The sequence below is a fragment of the Vigna angularis genome, chromosome 7 (assembly GCF_016808095.1).
Source record: "Vigna angularis cultivar LongXiaoDou No.4 chromosome 7, ASM1680809v1, whole genome shotgun sequence".
In the NCBI taxonomy this organism is placed as follows: domain Eukaryota; kingdom Viridiplantae; phylum Streptophyta; class Magnoliopsida; order Fabales; family Fabaceae; genus Vigna; species Vigna angularis.
In genome coordinates, this window is record NC_068976.1 from 32,794,201 (window position 1) to 32,817,376 (window position 23,176).

At 31.0% G+C, this 23,176-nt stretch overlaps 2 long non-coding RNA genes across 3 annotated transcripts; both read right to left on the minus strand.

Annotated features, from left to right (window-relative positions):
* Positions 1-261: 261 nt before the first annotated feature.
* LOC128197773 (uncharacterized) lies at positions 262-4,238 on the minus strand. Its single transcript, XR_008250607.1, has 5 exons — positions 2,607-4,238; positions 2,077-2,239; positions 1,724-1,786; positions 1,554-1,625; positions 262-379 (listed from the first exon to the last, which is right to left on the minus strand). It is a non-coding gene; the product is annotated as an uncharacterized LOC128197773 (long non-coding RNA).
* A 167-nt stretch (positions 4,239-4,405) lies between these two features.
* On the minus strand, positions 4,406-7,167 carry LOC128197974 (uncharacterized). 2 transcript variants are annotated; one of them, XR_008250740.1, is made up of 2 exons: positions 6,395-7,167; positions 4,406-5,894 (listed from the first exon to the last, which is right to left on the minus strand). It is a non-coding gene; the product is annotated as an uncharacterized LOC128197974 (long non-coding RNA). The 2 variants fall into 2 exon arrangements; XR_008250739.1 differs by having other exon boundaries at positions 6,362-7,167.
* Positions 7,168-23,176: the final 16,009 nt, after the last annotated feature.

Genomic DNA, 23,176 nt, shown 5'->3' on the forward strand with positions numbered 1-23,176 from the left:
CGCCGTAATTTGTGGGGGTTTTGACAAAAACCGCCGGTAATTGCTGAGGTTGTAATCAACCGTCGAGATTTACGTGGGTTATCAAAAAACCGCCGGTAATGAAAATAGTTTAATTTTTTTATTTTTCAAATGACTTGATTAATATGATTAAAATAAAATATGTTTAATATTAAACCAGAATAATATAAAACCAAAAATAATTATTATTATATGAAATAAACTGTAAAATTAGAAATACAATTAACTTGTAAACTTAAGAAATAACAAATGTTTGTCCTAAAAATTAAAAATAAACTTCTACATAACAAATTAAAAAGTGTTCTGCAATAACAATTATCACTCTTGTTCTTCATTATCTTCATGCTTCTTTATCATATACCTACAAACAAACAAATCTATGAGTGAACTAAGCATTCAACAATTCAAACCTTATAAGAGAATAATAAGCAAACAATAATATATATAACAAATGCCCAGAATTAAAGTTTACTGAAGATTGATCACCAAAAATTAACATCAATAACCAAAACAGATTATTATATAGATACAAGCAGAATTTCTAAATGATTTTTACCTTGAGTGTCTGGGCCAGGTTTAGTTTCTATTAACAAAACAACTATCAACAAACAAGACACTTCAGCCCATAAACATAGTGCATTCATACACTAATCAGATTTCAACCCCTTATCCAAGTCATATATAAATACCATTATTTTTACACATCATCAAACATTTATAAACAATCTCAACCATATATAATCATCACACATTAACCTTATATACTCATCATGCATATTCAGTTATATTCCCCAAACAATCTTAAACCCAAGCTAACCACCAAGAATTATTTCCTGTTAATAAACTCTAATAAACACTATTACATAAAAAAGTGAATCCCTTTACCAACTAGTTCATAAATAAATTATAACTCATCTTTTCAAATTCATTCTAACACATAACTTGATAATATAATACTACTATACTAATAAAAAACACACTAATATTATTATGACTTTTAGTGTCATAACTTAATAAAAAATTATACTATGGTGTTTTTAATGATTGAAAATGGTATAAAAGTTTATAAAATCTAAACTTTTTTATTTTTCTAATATATACGTGTGTTTTTGTGTAAGAATGAGAATGTGTATTGGAAAATTTGAATTGGATTCCAAAAATATTTTTTGTCCTGTCCAAATGTTCCTATAAATTTTTTCTTAGCCCATTTGAGCCATGAATAAAATACGTTTGAGGCATGAAGGAGATTGACGAGGGAAAAAGGCATAGTATATTTTGTTTTCATTTATATTACTGCTAAAAAAATCAATTAAGGATTTTTATAGAATAAGTTAACAATTTCAAAACTAAAAGGATAAGACATTTGTAGAAGTTGAACTACAACACCTTGACAAACCGGCATCCTCAAATTCCCAAACTTTTACATTCCATCCCTACCCTGGCTACACATATATAGAGTAATGAATATTGATAAAGCAAGAATATACTTGGATATTAAAACAGAACTGGAGGAGATCAAGTAGAAAAGGATGCACCTGGCAAATTTATTGGTTCCGAGGGAAGAAGCACAAGCAACAGCAACAATACCATGTGCAGCACTATGTAACCTGCAGTATAAAATTAATTTGTACCATGGATCATATTTCTGAAAATCAACAATATTCTTCACAAATATGAATGCCAAAAAAATTATAGAACTAAGCACCATGCAGATGACACAGTTCGATGTTGAAGGGTATCCCAAATTCAGACTTCACCATCAGCAGAACTGCAAGCAAGAAGAGGATGATGCAACTAATTATTAAGTGAAACTAATTGTATACGCAACCAACTAAATCAGGGAGTTCTTGTGTCACACCGATGGGTATGGCATCCAAGGCAACTCATCATTTATTGAACACAGACTTTACTTTTAGTGTTAAAAACTATTATAAAAGTAACTAGCAGCCAAAGAAATGCTTGATAGATATTGGATGCCAATGTCTCATACCCAGGGAAAAAATGTGTACCAGAGTAATGCCCATAAAACAAAAAACGACAAACAATTGCAATGAATACCCGGAGAATAATATCGGCTTAAAGGGATGAAAAGAAATGTCTGTGACCGAAGCTCGATGACCTCTTAGCACTGTTAGGAGGTGGTCTTCTACTCATTCTTTGTTCTTCTTTATGATCCACTTGAACTGAACTGATAGTAGGCTATCCAGGTCACCTATATTGACTTGTCAAGTAAAAAAATTGAATTTCCTTAGCTGTCATCGAACAGGTTTTACGATGTTCTAATTTGAGATTTCTATCCTGTAAATCACTGAATCATAACCAATGTTTTAAACTCGGAACTTTCACACAAATTCAAAACATTTCACTTTCAAAGTTTTGTTTCTCAAGTTACTAGTAGCCAGCACATTCACAAGAGCAAAATACACATTATCAACGAAAGCTGGATTGATTTTTTCTCCATTGTCACAGCAGAAATCGCAAGGATGTCAAACCAGAGAATAATTTTTAATATAGAGAGTTTAGAGTTGCCACTATTCTAGAAACCTATAAAAAATTGTAAAGATAAAACATGATGCAGTAGTACTTACATATTTCTTGTGTCCATAGCCCTCATCATCATCATCATCACGCTTCTCATAGCAAGACTTTCGGTAGCCCTCTTCATGAGGTGGATGCCCATAACCATTCTCAACACCTCCTTGGCTCCCATAGCTAGGTTTCTCATCATACTCACTCCTCCCTCCATAACCATACCCATTGTCCTGTTGCTGTTCTTCCCCATACCCACTACTCTTCCTTCCACCATACCCAGACCCATATTCACTCCCCTCCGTTTTTTCACTATACCTGAGTCCATATTCAGAACTTTGATAACAACAACTGCAATATGTACCTAAGGAATATCAAAGAAATGCAGAGAGACCTCAGTTACAAGGATTAGAAGAGTATTCTATTTTTAATTCCCCAAACATACAATTATACTGGAATGAACATTAAAATAGGGGAAAAGCATATCGTACCACATACAAGCAATCAATCCCACTAAAATAGCTTCCATACCTGGAATTTCTTCTCCTCCACAACCATACCCAAAATCATGGGACACCGAAAGAAAACCCCATTCAAATCCCTAAAAATAGAACTCGAATTCAAACCTTAAATAAATCGTGAATTCCATCCAAGTCTCTGTTGTCGCTAAAACGCTGGAGAACGAGATCCTCGCGTCGTGAAAACGCCGCACCTGAGTCACCGGAAACTCGCCGTGAAGACACTGAAACACCATTATCGCGAAAAAAGTTCCCTACCACCACACCCACGGACAGAGGCCATCGCACAGCGGATTAGGTATGACTCTATCAACTTCTTCCGCAACGGGCTTCCTTGTTTCTCTTCTCGACAGATTTCTTTGCAAGTTTAATTGCCAAAGTGGAATCAAGCCCAAGAGCTCCGCACCTTGTTTGAAGATGAAGAAACAACTCCACACCTGGTTTGAAGACGAAGAAACGGCACGGGGAACAAATAGATTTTGGAGAAAATAAGACCAAGAGGCAGAAGCGGGAATGAAGGAGTGGAAAGGACACTAGGGTTAGGGAAAAATTATTCTAAAATAAATAAATAACTAAATATTAGGGACGGTTTTGTTATAAATCGCCGGAAATTAGTTGAGGTTTTAAAAACCGCAGGAAAACAACCTCGCCTAAAATTAATTATTTTTGTAGTGGTTCTATTTAAATAGATACAAATATGGTTGTTATAAAAGGGTCCCACAATTTTGTAACTTTCAAACAATTCAGTACACTTTTTTATCTATCAGTGTCAGCTAAAATGAAACAATGTTTGTGATGTTTCATTTTAATGCATCTTTGTGATGTTGTCATTTTTTATGTATCTGTTTTATTCTACCATTGCATTCTCATTCATTTCAACAACATTACTGTATGTACACCTTCTGATGTGAGGCAGTAACCTTTTTCTTTGAGCAGTACTTTGCAGTTATTTTATGCTGGCGATATATATATATATTAATATTAGATAACTTTTATTATAGAACTTAACTGGCGATATAATATGATTTAGATATACTAATACTTTTGCAAAATATTTTGTTCTAATCTTTACTTTAGAAATGATACTTTTCAGATAATATTTTGTATTACATTTTTAATCAAATAGATTTTCTCTCATTTATTTGATTGAAAAATTACATACTCAGCATTAATCTCGTAGTAGAGTATTAAACTTACGAATAACATATAAAAGAATTGAGACACACCAAGAAATAAAATATTTTGTATATATTTTCTTTTATATATATATATATATATATATATATATATATATATATATATATATATATATGAAATTTAATATAGGGCACACACCTGACTGTACACTAATTCAAATGTTCACAGTGAACTTGAGGAAACACAAGAAGTTTCAGCTTTATGCTGCATACATGTCAGAAGTATTTATCACTAATTTTAAAGCCACATTTAAAATAAATCTCATTATGATGGGATAAACTATCTGCTTTAGGCAAAAAGACACAACAGATTACTGTTTATAGTTAATGGCAATTCAATATGTTAATGAAAATTTGCAGGTGCAACTTCTCGAGTGTAGAGGAGAATCAATATTTAACTAATGCAGTTTGCTCTGTGTTAAAGCCAGAAGGAACATCCGAACGTGGACTATAGCAGCATTTGTTTAGTCAAACCATACTCCTCCTACCTTGGAAAATGAAAGAGATTTGAGTAATTCGTGCATAGAAATGAGTAATGCACACCTTCAATTTCGTCTTCACACTCACTTCAACATGCAAATGCAACAACAATCAAAACTACTTATGATTTATATCACTCATAAATGAATAACAAGTTCTTCTACAGTTTAATTAAACTTTAGTTTGTAGATATCTACTGCTGTAAAAAAATTACCTTTACTTTCGCATACATTTTTACTACATAAATACATATGTTATTTCCTCTTTATACTATACCCCACATGCCATTTACATTTAGGTAAATGAATAACATTAATTATAAAGTGATGATAAGACATTTATGGAAAAAAAAAGATTGGATAAGCAGAAATAGTGAGTGAAAAAAATAATAATAATGATTTGGCACATGCTAATTATCTGTAAGGTCACGGAACCTAAAATTGAAAAGAGTAGACAGTAGCAATACAGATGCAAATGAATTACTCACTTTTAACCTAAAATTTGCTTTCCCAAACCCCAAAGGAAGAACTCAGAAAAGTACTGTAGAGAGAAAGAGATCGAAGAGAAACTTACCAAATAACCTGAAAGGAAGTGGCATAGAGTTTTGTGTACTAAGTAATAACATAAATTCGTATATAGATATATGCAGTGATCATTTTTAAAGACTAAGCTAAACAAATTAGTGCATGATAACTGTTCATATGCAACTGTGCAGATGTTTTTGCTGAATCTTGTGCAGTTTTTTGGCAGAGAGTAGATACTTACATAGAGCCAGAAGATGATATGTAACATCAGCTACAGTGTACTGGCCTCACCTTTTTTGTGCTAAGTATATATAGATTAAGCTTAGACATGCATAAAGCCATCTGAGAGATGGAAACAAATGGAGGCAACAGAAAGAAGGAGCTCCCTTCAGTCCAAGCACAACGAAAGAGGGTCACAATATACGTGTGCACCACTTCATTCACACAATCATATCATAGCAAAAAGAGCATCACCCTAACTCAATACTAATGTGTGAATGAGTTAGTGATTAAGTTTGCAACCCAATCTTTTGTGTCCATGAATGGGCTGAGGGAAGCTCCTTCACTCTCTTTCCTTCCCAATGTGACAAAGCTGATGGAAGTCTGCAGTACATGTACATTTTTTTTTCCTGACACAAGATGGAGACAGTATAATCAGATCAACCAAAGAATCGAGGATCAATTAAAGCTTCAACATATTATTAATCCAGACTTTGGACATAAAATTTCTGTAATTAAGATGAAAGTGGGAAAGAGGGGTATGAGTACAGCATCAAATCAAAGGTTATCACAGAATGGACAATAACATTATTTGACTTAACAAAAGGTGTATGTGTAATTTTGGAGGAGTTTTTTTTAATGCATGTTTTCAGACTTTGTCAGATAAATCAGTGAATGCAAAGGAGAGAAAGAAAACGGGTTTCGAAGTTGGAATTACATAGATTTCCTCTTGATCTGAAATCAAAGCAAATCAAACTACCTATAAACATGAAATTAAAGAGAAATATATTGAAAAGACACTTGTTGGCCCAAACTTCCACAAAGTGAGTTTCAAATAAAAGAAAACTTTAAACAAGAAACATTAGAGAGAACGTACTTGCAAGAAGAGGGAAGAAGAAAGCAAAGGTACCATAGCAGCAAAAATCAGATTCTTTTATATGTGTGTGTGTATGTGGATATGTCCATGCAAGTTTATTATAAGCTCAGAAATGATTCATATGCAGACCAGTTTTCACTTGACAGACTTTTTCACAATAATTAGTGCCGATCAAGGTAATTAGGCCATACTACAAAAGTCTGTGACCAGATCACAATTGAAGAAAACCCTACTTTTGAAGGTGAAGATCAGATGAGAAAAAGTGGGAAAGAAGGAAACCCAACTCATGAAATTGGGATAAAAAGAAGGGATAAATCTGAAAGGAGAGGAAAACTCTCAGCTTTCCTTGGTGAGTTTTGGATGAGAGAGATAAAAAAGAAGTTGAAGTTGAGCAATGAACTACAGCTATAGAAAGGCCAACCTTAGAGCTAAAAGTGAAAAGCATGGCTAGCAGAAACCCTAATTCTGGGATGGTTTTATTGATTCCTGCGCTGAAGAGATGCAAGAGTAGTAGGCAGAGTTATAAAGAAAACGAAAACTGTAAAGACGAAAAAGGACTTGCAGGTTGTAATGAGAGTGACCATGGAAAAAATAAAGAGTGTGAGAGATTAATTAATTGTTTGTTAGTGTTTATGTTTTTGAAGAAAGAGAAATTCATAGACATGATGGGTCATTGTCCCCATGAGAGTCACAGACAGGAAAGTGAATCCAAGAAATATTCTAGTGGAAGAAAGGTGCACAGGAGAATGGGGTGAGACAGACGAAGGTGTATGATAATGGTCACAACAAATTTTCTTTTCTGCCAAATTTCCACCCTCTTCTCTGCTTTACTCAGTGGGATGGGATCACATACTCATTCACATTGACACAGTAAAAAGTTTGTATATAGTTCATCACCTACAATTATGAACGCACAGTGATTTTGTTGATGTTGTTACAACCACCTTAAAAGTCACCTAGGACATTGTTTTTTATTAGCTATATCTACAGAAATTATACTTTTCATCCTCATTTTAATGTAATGGAAGATTATCTATCTTTGCATTTCGTCTTCTAAACAGGCTCAATAATGGGTGCGAATTTGGAGTTAAAATCCGACAACTTTAACGTCATTATCGGAACTACTGTTCATACGTGAGCTACTCTCAACAACCTATTGAAACCATTGTCACTATTTTAATGTTGGAATTAGTGTGTGGACAAACCTTTGTTTGTGTAGTTTTTCAACACTTATCTGTTTTAAAATTCCTTCTTAAAAACAACGACAATAATTGAGGATTCACATGGTGAGAATAAGTGATTTTACCCAATAACTTTATCACATTACTATTTCTGCATTTTATTCTCATGAGTCTCTCTTACGAGAATAATTTTCTATACGATCTGTGTATTCAGATTAATTCAAAACAAAAAGACTTTTTATTTTATTTTACTATTAGCAAAGAAAAATAAATGTATCTTGAGATGAGGAATACTTATTTATTGTGACTATTGACATAGAATAGGATGAGTTATTGCTCATTGTTGTATTTATTTCAATAACTTATTTCTAGGGTGATAGAGTCTTATATAATATTGGGGTCTGCGGAACATTAAATGCCTATTGAAACAAACAAGAATAATAAATTAAATATATAGTATTAAATGCATTCCAAACTCATAATTGATAATCACTTTATTATATCTAAATATTAAATCACCCATCACACTACACACATTCCCCTCAATACAAATGTTGTAATCTAGGCATCAAGAAATTCTTTTTAACATATTTGGTACGGGGGCGTTACCAACTCATACATAAAAAAAATAACAAATTTAGGAAATTAAATTGCACCCTCTTTGAAGAAAGAGCTAAAAAGTAAAATGAAATTTATAAAAAAGTTCGGTTTAAGTAAAACTTTCATTGCTTTTTTTTACTCGGCCCACAACTTCCTTCTTAAAATCTTAAAATGTATCATTTTATCATGTTCAATTTTATCTTAAAAAGAATAAATTAATATAAAATTCATATATAAAAGTGTATAAAATTAATCATATAAAAATTTAATAAAAAATAAATAAATTAATCATATAAAAAATAATAAGGTTTAATATCCTATTTTGTTCCAAGTTTCGCTCGAAAATGTCAAATTAGTCTCTCCTTTCAAAAGTGAGTCAATTATGTTTTCACTTAATAAAATTTGGATCAATGTAGGTTTTTGTCGGTTTTTTTTTCTTCTACTTTAAATACTCTCTCTTCTACTTTTCTTTTACGTTTTTTTGCATACTCTTCTTTACTTTTCATTGGCAACTATTTTGTATCAAAATGTTGTTTGTTCCTTTCGTACACAAAAATTAATGTGGCCCGTTTATTTTAAGTAATAACCTGTTTAGTATAATTTATTTATGATTCTTACTTTTCAATAAATTTTAACTAATAATGTTCTTATAATGTTATTATTTCTTTTCTATATTTTAGTTCTTTTATAACTTTAAGATATAATTGTGTATTTTTTTTTCAATTATGAGCTATTTTTAGATTAGAAAACAAACGAATTTTGTATAATAACCTGGTTATTATTCTTCCTTCAAAAAACACTAGTTAATATATTTAGAGATTTAAGAAAAGAATTTAATGGCTAATCATAAGAATCATGGCTTTAAGAAAAGAACAACCTAATGAAGCTTATTAAGTTATGATTAAATGTAGAAAGAAAAATGAAATTATGAGTTAAATTAAAAATATCTTTGTTTTTTTATAAATTTTTTGAACTTATATATGAAGAAAAATGTAAATGTAATTAAGAATAGGGTTAAATATGTTTTTAGTCCCTGAACTATCAAGCGATTTTGGATGTTTGAGTGTTTGAACTGATTAATTAAGTTGATTAATTACGTTTTGAAACTGTTCTTGCTTCATTCGAATCTTTTGTTCCTTCGAATCACACTCTCTTTTGGCGCTGCATAGGAGAGATGAGAAACTGTACAGTGGCGAAGAGTTTCCGAGGAAGAGATTAGCGTGGGGTCGAGTTTGGCTCTGCAGAGAGGGCAGAGAGGGTGCTTGGAGAGCCAGGTGTCAGCGCATTCCACATGGAAGGCGTGGTTGCAACCGGGAACGAGTCGAGCAGGTTGGTCGGTGGCGATGTCGTCGAGGCAGACAGCACATTCGGAGGCCATGAGAAGGTATTTTCCGGTGATGGAGGGAAGCTTTTGGAGCTGCGAGGGGGAGAGGCCGGCGTCGGAGAGTGAAAGTAAATCCCCAATTCAAAAATTTAATTTCACTTGTGAACCCTACGTCATATTTCAATAAACAACATAATTAATTAACTTAATCTCAGTTCAAACATTGAAACATCCAACGTGGTAGACAGAGAATAGAGCAGATCAGTGATCACATGGCAACGCCGTTTGCCACATCCACTGAAACTTAACACCATCCAATTTTAAGGACTATTACTCAGAGTTTCAAAACAATAAGGACTAAAAACCATCAAAGTTCTGAGTAGGGACTAAAACCAAAATCGCTTGATAGTTCAGGGACTAAAAACATATTTAACCCTTAAGAATATTTTAGGAAATTTTGCTGCAATTAACTCAAGCTTTTTAGTTTTTACTATGAATTTCAATTGGAATATTAATACTGCGTATTATTTGTCGAATAATTAAAATAAGTATGGCCATTAAAAATGTTATATTTTAGATCATCAGATTTTATTTCAAAAGTATTTTCTCCTGAATTATCTCTAATTGAAACTTAATATTAAAAAAAAGACATTGAAACAATATTAAAAGAAAGTGATGGAAAATACAATCTGAATTAAATGAAAAGTAATTGGGAGATCACTCTATAAATAAAAAGATACGAGTTAAGATTCTTTTGTTTAATAGCCTTCTTTCTTTAATCTCATTCTACAATTTTCTCTCTGCTCACCCTATCCCATTTCATTGGACCAATGAAATTAAAAGGTTATTATGGGGACTAGAAAAAAAATGGTTAAAAGAGTTTTATAAAGAATTTATATTAAAATGTATATTGTAACATCCCAAAAATACAACAATAAACTATATAATAGAATAATTACATTTAATAATATTTTCAGTTCAGTCTTACACTAAAAAGGAGCGAATGTTCATGGCCGAACGACCTTACATAAAAGAGTTATAAAAGTGACCAAACATGATAAGAAAGTTTAACCGAACGGTTTACAAAATTCATACCGAACGATCAAATGAAAACAAAAGGGGAGGTGATCGAACGATCACTTTTCTATACTAAACTACTGACCGAACGTCCTATTGTTTGGCCTTCACTTCTACCTCTATCAAATTTTCTTCTTCTAGCGCTTCTTCCAGCAGTTCGTCTCCTTCTGCTCACATCCACAAGGATGATCATTGCAACAACAAGGACGGACGTACAAAACCAGACAACACAGGAAATACAGGGTAAGCTTATGTAATTTAATTCAAGCATAAACATACACTTCTCATATTCAAACATATTAAATACATTTCAACATACGTTTCAAGCAAGGCCTACTACTAGACAGATTGTCCGGACTGTATGAAATCTGTGTAGCTACGACGTTCGTGCGCTCGGGTGATGTAGTAACTGGAATACTCTCATCAAGTGCCACCTGAGGTTAGTCCTATCTGTCCAAAGTACCCCTAAGGACTAGAACCTCATGTCGTTCCCACACATGACCTACCCTCCTCTACGTGAGGACGAGTACTCACGGAACATCAGGATGAATCGACAGCTTAGCATTATCACAATCATACTTTACCAATTCCACTATTCATCCATGAGTCGTTCCTCCTTGGAACGCTCGTTCAAAATCCAACATTTTCAATTCATATCACATTCTTAATCATTCTCAATTTCATCTCTCATTATCATTTTTCTCACATTCATCTTTCATTATCAATAAGTTAAATCTCATCTTTGTTCAAAGGTTCTTACAGATACTCAATACCGGACGTTCAATCCTCACTCAGAACGAGGACGAACACTTGGATGAGACAGAGAGGTCTCCAGTTCCAAAATAGAATAAGACCGAGAGGATTACTATAGGATTACGAAAGAAACAGAAGTCAACTGCATATCGCAGGAATGACTAGAACGGACGTTACTTACAAAATGAGTCAATTAGATGAACTGACCCTTGAGAGTTTTAACCGAACGCTGAAAAGACCTCGCCAAGTGTTACGACTCTAGGCCGGAACAAATCGATACAGACACTTCAAGACATTTCAGTAATAATACTTAGAAGAATTCACATGAAAGAACCGAACGCTGATAAGTACTTAGTTTATTTGAATTTACATCAAGCAATCCGAATGCTAGTCAATAACCGAGCATAGTAGAGAAGAAAGTTCTTATTGAAGTTGGACGAACGTTATTTGCGTAAAGATAGATTATAACAGAAACGAGTACGAACGCTTGGTGTAAGACCGAGCACTACTCCGTACGAGCATTTGGGGTGAGACCAAACACTTGCCTAGAACGAACACTTGGTATAAGACCAAGCGTTATTAAGCTTATAGAAAATGGGTTTGATAAATATAATCAGATACTATTTGAGTGGGATTTAAGAATAACCAAGATATACGAATACACATAATTTCCACATTTAGGTTCATCACCGAATACTCAGATGCAACTACGCTTGGCCGAACGCTCAAGCACAGTACTATAACAAGAAGACGTTCATCCTCAACTAGAATTCTTTCCAAATGAAAGAATTCAATTTCAAAAAAGTTTACTAGAAACATCGAACGGTCAAGGACCGTTCAATGACGAACGTACATTATCATAGGAAAATTTCATATTCAGGACTCATTTATCTTCAACTCATTTCTCAATACATAATTCCATAACTTTATAAAATTCATATCATAATTAATTTGCATACTTCGTACAATCCATATCACTAATAAATCATATTCCACATAAACAATCATATCCGTATTCATACTTTATATACATTCAACCACTCAGCAACATGCATTTATTATCAATGAACGTATAAACAACATACAATTAAATTAGATAAGTTTCCCTTACCTCTGAGCGTGAACGAACGTCCTACAGACCGAAATTCAGTTTGCCGAACTACGATTTCCTCTACCCTCAACGCTCAACGACTCTTCAAACCAAAATCAAACAACAGACCAAAATGGTTCAGAATGAAACTAAGGACTCATGCAACCCGAACTTGGTTTGCATGTTCACAAGAACGAACGGCTAGTGACAAGAAACTTACCAGTTTTAGAACTCGAAACTGTTCGGTTAAAATTGAAGCTTGGGACGCCGGGAGTATTCCTATGGTGCCTGAACGGAGATCGGAGTAAAGAACTAGTGAGTTTCGGTAGAGAGAAGGGAGGACTTCTAGAGAGAAGGAGGAGAAAATGAGAATATCGGAGTATGGGAAGAAGGTTGCATGCAGAAGAGAGTGGGACAAAAGTCTCAGAAAAGTCAGTTTTCTTCCCACGTCAAAACGAGTGTCCGCTCTTCTACTGACACCTGCATCCTACTATCTGATTTCTGATCCTCGTTGCTTGACACCTAGCGTCCGTGCAGAGGGGTTTTGGGTGCGTTTTAATGAGGTCTGACATATATTAAGTAAAATATGACAAAAACCTGTTATAAAACCTACGTTGCATAGAAAAAGTAAAAGAGAAAAATAGTTAACACCGTTTGTACAGATTTAAGAGCAAATTTTTTTATTAAGTGAGGACGTAATTGACACACTTTTTAAACAATTGACTAATTTGACATTTTCGAGCAAAACTTGGAACAAAATAAGATATTAAACCAATAAATAATCATTATCTAAAATATAATATTTAAATTTTGGTCCCACAAGTTTTGTAAGCAAATGATATGAAATGTTTAAGATGTTCTCCTTCCATGACATTGAGTGTAGAAATTAAAAAAAAAATTTGGTAGAGAATAAGAAGATAAATTCAATAAATCTTGTTAAAAAGAATTCTCGATAAGATTTATTAGTATAAAAGAAAACTTTAATTTTAATTCAACTTCATAAAATCTATTAAGAGAAAGAGTTTTATTCATCTTATTAAAAAAACTATACAACCCATATAGTCGTAGAAACTCCATTAATAAAGAAATGTATGAAACATTTTGTGACATTATTAAAACAAATATAATAGTGTTTCGAGTAATTTATAGGACAAAAATAAAAAATTTAAAGAAAATATTTTTTCCTTACCACATCATTCATCCTTTTAAGTGATATATATATCTCTAAGTATATATCAAGTTAATAAACCTACTTAAACGTTGATTTTAATTCAAGTTTTATTCGTAGTCCAATATAAAAAACTACATGTTTGATTATGTTATGATGCTATTATACATATATTATAAAAAGCTTTTACACTATTAAATAAGTATATTTATATAAATTAAAAAAGTTAAAAAGATTATGATTATTTACAATTGTATGGTAGTATATACAATTTTTATATTGTTAAAATATATATTATTTAATTTTGGTTAAATATATGTTTTTAATTCTTACACAAAGAATTTTTTTATATCTCAAACTTTAGTACATTTTTATTAAACTTTAAAAATAAATAAATATAATTTTTTTAATAACTTAATTGCTTAAAATTCTTTGACATTTTTAGACTAATAGTTTGAACTATTTACAACACATCCAACATAAATGTCACTTTAAAACATTGTTTAACACTCAAAAGAAGTTAATATTATTATATTACAGTGAATATATTAATTTATTTTTAAAGTTTGGAGACTAAAAAGTATTAAAATTGAAACAAATATTAATTATCACATTCAAATTTAGGGATCAAAATATATTTAATCTTTTATTTTTAATTAAATTTAGAATAATAAGAGAGATCTGTGTTTGATATAGCTAATAAGTTATCAACTATCTTATTTACCTAGTCCATAAGTTAATCAACAAGCATCTTCTTTGAAGTACTATTTTATTTTAATAGGTATTTAAAGTACCTTATTTTAGAAATTCTTAATTTATATGGTTGTGTACGCTACATAGTTAGCTTATAACTTATAATTTATTTGATTTTCTTTCAATATTATCCATTATATTTTAATACATTTTTTAATTATTATCTTTAATTTATTTTTATCTACTATTATCTATAATCTTATGGAGACAATAATTAATTTTTAACATTTGTTGTTTTTTATTTACTATGTTGTTAAATAAAAAAACATTACAAATTAAACAAAAATGTATTTCATTATATGATATTATGTAGAAAATAATATAATAAGTTCGGCAAAAGGAATTTCAATGTAAAAATAATTTAAATTGAAAAATAAATATTTTAATTTAAGATAAAAATAAAAGTTTAATTTAATTAATACTAAATATATCAACTTATAAAATAAAAATAAAAAAAAAGTTTAGAGATTAATTTAATTTTAATTTAAAATAAAAATAAAAGTTTAGACATTAATTTAATTAATGTATAAATAAAAAAATGTTTAATTATAAAAATAAATAAATAAAAGTACTATTATTATAATTAAATAATAATATATTTTGACTTAGAAACTCAAATTCCATGTATATACAGTAAAAAATATGAATTTATATCATTTTATCTTATTTTACATTTATCAATTTGCTTATTAATTAGTTTACCAAACGACTTCTAACTGAATAAAGTATCTTAGTTGAAAGTTAAGAGTTTATCAGTTGTTTGGTTATATATACATACACACAAAATAAAAGAAAAATAATAATATACAAAAAATATATTTTTCTTTCAATGTACGCATATCATCGTTTTATGTTAACCTTAAATTATATTTTAAAAATTATAAAAGTAAAAATAAATGAAAAAATATCCAAATGTTAAAATTAACTATCCCCACACCAACTTTTTTTTTACAGTAGAATATATTACGAATATCTTCTATTTAATCACCACTATTATTTTTTAAAAATATACCTAAAGATGACTCTTTTTCATTAATAAGTATAACTGTACTACTATGACTATTCTTTGTGTGTGTTTTAATATTTTTTTTTTTAAATTCTTCTTGTGTTTTTATTTATTGGGTATCACTTTAAATTATTTTACTTATTATTTATTTATTTATAATAAGATAATAATCCAGATAAAGTTTTCATATGATGAGATGGCGTGGCGCGGACCGTGGCACATGACGTGGAGGCATAGATCTAATTGTTTAGGAAGACAGGTTCAGTTGTTCTACCACATTATCAATTTTCCAAATCTCAAGGTTGTTAAAGAAGTGGAGGCCACCTTGTCTCCATTCTTATACATCTGAACATGTTTTTATGCCTGCTCATGTTTTTTTATGTAATTGGGACCGATTCCATTTGTTAGAGGGACGGTAGGGTTTCAACAAATTCATAATCAGCTTCTCCATTTTTTCATTCTTATAACTTTTAAAACAACCAAATCTATGTCGTTGCTGCCTGAGCTTCTCCTTCGTAAGTTCCAAAAACTTGGTAAAAAGTCAGATCTAAGTCTCGTCCCTAACCACCCTCTTCAGACACCGCTAACGGCAACCACCATGGAAAGCAGTACTAGTCTGTGACGTCATGTGTTGGACTAAACCTTTCCTTCTTCATCTCACAATAATAGCTTTTTGACAAATTACACAGTGGTCCTTATTATATAAATAAAATAATATATAAAATTATTATAAATGACACCCAACACGTGAAATAATTTTAAGACAGATTTTAAAGAAAGGGCACACAAACCAACATTTCTATTCCTATCTAAGATATTATATAAATATTTGTAATCAGAAGTATATTTTTGTTATTGTCTAATATCTATTTTGATTATTATGTTGAGTTAAAGTGGTATAAATGTTTATTTTATATTTTGTAAAAACGGGTTAGATCAATTCTTTTTATTTATTGTGTTAAAGATGTTAAAGTTAAAATTGTCTTTTTGGTAAAAATTGGACGAATTGTTCAATTTATCATTACATAGCAATGAGTGTAGACATGAGTTAGAAACGTGTGTAAACATGTTGAAAGTTGAAGTAATTAGTTAAAAGCAAAGGTTGGGATTCGTGCATGTTTGTCTCTAAAGTGAGCAAAGTACCTGTGGCGAGATAGGAATGATTTCTTTTCAAGGTTGTTCTTCTTGTTCAAAGACATGGGACAAAAGAATTTTGCATTCCTCACATGGTGGTGGTTCAAGGGAGGTGAGATAACTTTTTTTTGCAACTGTGGTGATATTCATGTAACCAAAGTTGCCAAAACTGCAAAGAATGCTCCTAGACAATTTTGGGGATGTCGTCATTATAAGATTTTATGAATACTCTAATCACTTTATGTGTACTGGATTTATGTGTTGATACATTCCCTGACTTTGAACAAATTTTGGTGTTTAATTTGGTGAATAACAAGATGTATCTTCAAATGACATGTACTGTAACTTTTTCAAGTGGTGTTCTGAAGAGAATAATGATGAAAGAGATAGTACAATTGTGAGGCAAAGGAGGGGAATATGTGATTTGGAAAATTTAGTGAAAGAATTGCAAAAAATGATGAAGTTGTTAGTTGGAGTTGTGTGTGTTCTTATTGCGCTGAACATTGTCATTGTATATTTTGTTCATGTAATGTTAAGGTGAATGTGAAGTTGAATGTTTAAGTTCAGGTGTTTAGGTGAATGTTTAGGTTCATGCAATGGATGATGCATCAATGTCTGTTATAATGAGTTCAAATGAACAATCTAGTTTCGTGTGAGAATGTTCGTTTTAGTCCCTCCTATTGTTTAAAAAATTGAACTATGATTCTCTTTTGGATTAAAAAATGTGCATTGTGATCCCTAATGTATATGACTATGATGCATATGAAGGATACCTGCCAGAAATGTTAATATAAGATTATGACGTAATAACATAATATCGATATATTTAATGTAAGTGCTTAATAAGAATACATATACAACAACAAAGTACTGAATTAAAGTTGATCAAACATACATTATTATCAAAGTACATCATTAAAGTGCTTAATATGAGTATAAAATACATCCAAATTTTGTTAATAAAAATAAAGAAATTGACATCTAAGGAGCTTTTCTTCTGTTGGATATAGTGAAAAACTATATATTAATTTCCCTTGTGTTAAATATACACATAGGGTCCTCTATTTATAATAGAAAAAATATGGGCTAAGCCCAAAATACAAATAAGAAATAATAACTAACTAACTAAAGATAAAAGATAAATATAAAATAAAGATAATATATTTAACATTTCCCCTCAAGCTAGTACATACAAATGTATCAAGCTTGTTACTAATATAATTCATCAAGTGAAAATATCTGCTTTTGTACTCGAGTGACACCAAATTGTTAATGATTTGCAAGACGACATAGAAGATGAAATCCAACCCAAAATACTCCCCCTGAGCAACAAATCTAGGATGTTGCTCAATATAAATCTCTTCTTACAAATTGTCGTTGAGGAATACCACTAGTGGATAAAGAGGTAATTGTTGGAGAGCCACCACGACTATAAATAAACTAACAAAAACCGTCTTTTTCATGGGAAAAAACACATATATAGACGGGTCAAACGCAATGGTGACAAAAGAAAAGTCAGAAGAGATAACATTGGAAGAAGCAATGGATAAATAAGAGAGAGAAATCTTAAAAAATTCAAGATTCTCCAATTAAGGCACCTGAAAAAAAAAAGGAAAAAAAAAAGAAAAAGAGTAACCTCATTGCTCTGAATAGTTGCATGAAGGAGATGAGACGTGTGAAAACACACGATGAAGCTGAAAGCGGAAAATGAGTGACCTTGACCCTCTAAATTACTACTAGACATGCCACCATACATGACGAAAAAGGGAGCAAATTCTTAACTTCAAAAGGTGCTGAGAGCGCGTAAGAGCTCCGGTGAACGCGTCGTTAATGGCTTGGTGGTCGTCTGGCCGAGAAGATCAAAACCATGTGATTGTCGGTCGAAACTAGAACTTCGATAGTGGCACCGGTAGACAATAGTGGTAGATGACGGCGTCGATGGCGGCAGTAGATGACGCCACCGCCGGCAGCGACGGATGTAGTGACAGAGGCACCAAAAACTTTTTCCTCAAAAGAACTTGACTCTATATACCATGTTAAGAAGTAAACTTTAAGCCTAACTCAACCTCACAAAACCAGCTTATAAAGTGAGGGTTTCATCCACTTATATATTATAAATTGGCCTTGTCTCTAGTCGATGTGGGACTTCCAACACACCCCCTCACGCAAAAGTATAGACATCATCTCGAGCGTGAGACTAGACATTAATTGGTGGTCCGATAACGACCCAATAGCGGGTGGAAGAACATGCCCAGCAAACAAAAAATATCACTAGGATATACTCTAACCATAGCTCTGATATCATGTTGAATATAGTGAAAACTATATACTAATTTCTTTGTGTTAAATATACACATAAAATCCTTTATTTATAATAAAAAAATATAAAATAAATTCAAAATACAAATAAAAAATAATAAAAAATTAACTAAAGATAAAAAATATATCTAATATCTTCTAACATCTAACTTTTTCCTTGACTTTGGTGCTTCACTATTTGAAAGACTATGCTTGAGACTGAAACCATTTATTTGGTCAGATATTGTCTCTGCATCACCACCATCTGTTTAGGACCATGTTTTTTCTTACCCTAAATCAATGAGCTTAGTTCCAGTTCTTCCAGTCCTTGAGACCAAATTACTATAAATGCCAGAACCATATTGACTACCTCCAAATGATCCATCAATGCTCTTCTCAGGAGGAGGGATTTGAGGAACATGAGTTTTCAGTTGGGCAGGAACATTTGACAGTGTTTCCAATTAGAATGAACTTTACCTTTTTGATTATTTTTTCTAATTTTTTATTTACAAAAATTGAAATTCTACCTTATTAACATTTTTACTGTGTTATTTCATTTAAAAAATTTAGGTCAACGTGTCTTTTCATTATTTTTTTTAATTTCATTTAGTTAATTTAATGACAAAGACGTTATTGTTTCAATTTTTTAAATTAAAGACTCAATTAAAATAAATAAATAAAAATTAAAAGAGTGATATAAAACTTTCAACCAACAACACGAATATCTGAAATGATTAAACCAACTGATAAAAATAATTGTAATATCCTCCATCTATTCTGGATAGATCTTTTCAATAACAAACAAAAATGACGAAAGAGAAATACTACTAAGTAGTGTCTAATTAAATTTTTAATGGGATTAAGTCAAGAGAAAATTGTTAATATGTAGTCAGTCTCATTTTTAACATGAACAAGAATAATGCTTACTTAATGGAACTAGTTTTCTTTCTTGAACAATTTCTGACTATATGTTAGATCCTTCCAAAACTTATATATCTTTGTTTATAAGACCAATGACATTCTTACTTTAATCATGTCTTTCAAATTATACATTACAATCAATGTAGTCTTTTATTATTATTATTATTATTATTATATATATATATAACAGTCTTTATTAAAAGTAAAGTCATGATTAAAATAATTAAAAAAAGTGGTTGGAAATAAGGGTTGAACAACATTTTGAAAAACATTAAGACAGCATCTTAAGTTTGAAAACATAGAATTTGTGATAGTTAACATCAATATGTAAATGCCTTTTTTCTGAACCCAAGATGCATACTTTTCATGAATCTTTCCAGAACTGCTCCACAACATGTCTTCTTAGCTGGAATTTGCATTCATTCAGCTGTGCACAGTACCTTTAGGGTCTCAAACATGATCCATGTGCATATGGGGTTCCAAGACAGGCTTGCACAACCTTACACTTTAAATACTATTTTGTTTTTTTTATCATGATACAATTCCTAATGGTTGACCAAAAAAATAATGTGCGAAAATATAAATTTACATTAAAATATATAATTATTTTAAATCCTTCTACAACATCATATCACTTTCATTTTTTATACTTTTAATTGCCTTTTTATATGAAGTTTAATCAGAGTTTGAATTGAATGTTCAATAGAGTTAACACATGTCCTATTTTAGGATTGATTGTCCCACTCTCCATTCATTTGGATGTAATGTTGGGCAGGAAGTTCGACTGTGGAAAGTGGGTGGTGACTAACAGGACAGTTTGTGAAGTGAAACTTGTTTGTGTTGGAACTAAGAAAGAAACAAGAACTAAAATCAGTACAACAATGATGAGAGTTTGAAACAAAACATTATTATGATGTGGCAGCAACCACACTAAATAATAGCTACCCTTTTCCTCATAAAATCATCAAAATATAAAATTGGTGCTTGGATTTTGCCAGAGTAACTTCTTTACAAACTCAAATATTCAATATTTGTCTATAAAAAGTATATTGTAGCCAATTAATTTTTCACATAAAATTATATTGTTGAAAGTCAATTCATTGTTTCACATAGAATTTTCATCATATTATTGGAGAGAAACTCCATTAAAAACATTTTCTCTACTACTAATAGCAAGTTACAATCAAATCTAACCAAATAATTTTCTCCCTACAAGAAACTTGTTTGTAAGTTGGAGTCATGGGGTTATCCTTGATTAAAAGAAAAATAGAAAATGTGTTCAAAAGTGTTCAATTTTTTTTCTTTTTCACATTCAACAACAGTAAACAGATTATGATTCTCAAATAATTTTGAATATAGTTGTGTTGAAAGTTAAACAATAATGATATGTAAGAATGAATGGTCAAAATATTATATATTGCAAGATTAAACAATGGTGAAAGTGTTAATAATGTACCAGTATAAATTGGTTGAAGAAATGAACATGTGAGAGAAACAAAGAAGAGGGTTTATAGTTTGATACCAAAAAGTGATGGTGAAAAGTTAGGATCCCCTAAATGCACAAAAATAAAATAAAAATTGATACTTTTTGGTGGGTAGTGATCAAAAGTTACAATAATGATGGTAAGAGGCAAAGTGAGAAGAAAAGATAGGCACAGCTTGACAGTGTATGATCTTCCACGTTGGCATAGTGGGAAGCAGTCAAACCCTTCAAGTATGGACCACAAAATTATACATATTTTTTGTCCCTTTTTCAGTTAATTTTTTCATAAAATTGATTCACATTGGAATGCTACCTATTTATTTGTTCATAATGTAGTAACATTATCTAAGACATTGGTATATATATAATGTAACAATGGTTTGAAGATATATAGCGTGTCTTAATAAACTATATTTTATCCATAAATATTAAAGTTTTGAGTCTACAAACACTTGTGTAAGATATTCTCATAGCTACAAATGGTTGATGGTTAAATAGTTAGCAAAAGTTATAGTTAGAATTGTTTGAGTTTTCAGGTGAGCTGGCAGTCATTGTTGCTTACTGAGTGGCTGCTGCAGATATGAGCTTTAGCATTTAAATTTGTCTGATTTTCTGGTAATAAATAATAATAAATAAATATGTATCCGACACTTTCTCAGTGACTTTTATTTACTTACGAGACATTCGAACTGCACCAGTATAAATGCTTGACATAGACTTACCATTCTCACCTATCATGCGATGATGATTCAATCGTTGTTATTGATAGTGTCTGTTGTATCATAAACATCTGGTAGGATATGACAACTAGAAAAACAAAAATTATTCAACCGTGACAAATCAAACAGATTCTTTATTCCATATTAATGAAGTGGTGTCAAAATAAAAATACATACATGAAATAATTTGAGTTAAAGGTTTATCTATAACAACTAATTATACTCTAGTTTGAAAAATAAAGTCTTTACTATTATTTATTTATATATATAAAAAAAGAACTTTTTATTGGTAATGTTAGTTATTAATAGTTGATTAATAGAATAGTTGAATTTATAATATATCTCATTTTCTTCTTTCAAACTCATTAAATCAAATATATAATTTCCAATTAACAGTGGAGGAAGTTGAACCTATAACTTTTCTTATTTTTCTTTCCAACTTTAAGCTACTTATAACTCCATAGAAAAAAAAAGTGATCAACCAGTGTCTCAACGGCTATTTGAACTTTTACTGAGGTTATATTTTAAAATTTTCAAAACTAAGTCTAAATTCAATAAAATATAATGAATTTGTAATTTAAATTTATTTTAATAAGATAAATTACATTTATAATTTTTCAATCTAACTTAATTTGAATTAAATTTAGATTAAATTTATTTTATTAATAAATTCTATGAGATCAATATAATATATCTCGAAGTGAATCAATTTCATTTCTCAATTAAACAAACTTAGTTTGATTTTTTTTTGTCATAAACTGATTTGTATTGAATTTTGTCCTAGATAGACTTATTCAATCATTAGTCCATGTCTTAGATAGGCTTCATGGCCGATTCAACTAGATTATTTAAGGCAAACTGACTTGACTTGATTCCTCGATCTCGACTGGGTCAATGTAAACTTGGGTCCATGACTATTTAGACTTGGGTTGATTAGCCTTGAACTTTGACTTGGACCGACTTGTTTCAATCTTTAGCTTGGGTAGACATATTGCACCCTTCAGGTCGAATTGACTTACCTCTACTTTTGACCTAGGTTGGCTCAACTTGATGCTTCGGCCTGGACCTTTTCAACTCAATTATTTTACTTAGGTTGACTCAACTTAATCCTTTAACTTGGACAAATTCGCACTACATACACTGATTTGGCTAAAACTTCATCTTGTGTCGACTTGACTTAACCTTCGACCTAGGCTGACTCTACTCAACCTTGGACTCGGGCCAATTTGGCTCGACTTCGTCCTCAACCACCTTGGCTTGACTTACATGCACCTTAATTTTGAATTTTTAAGATCCACAAATTGATCC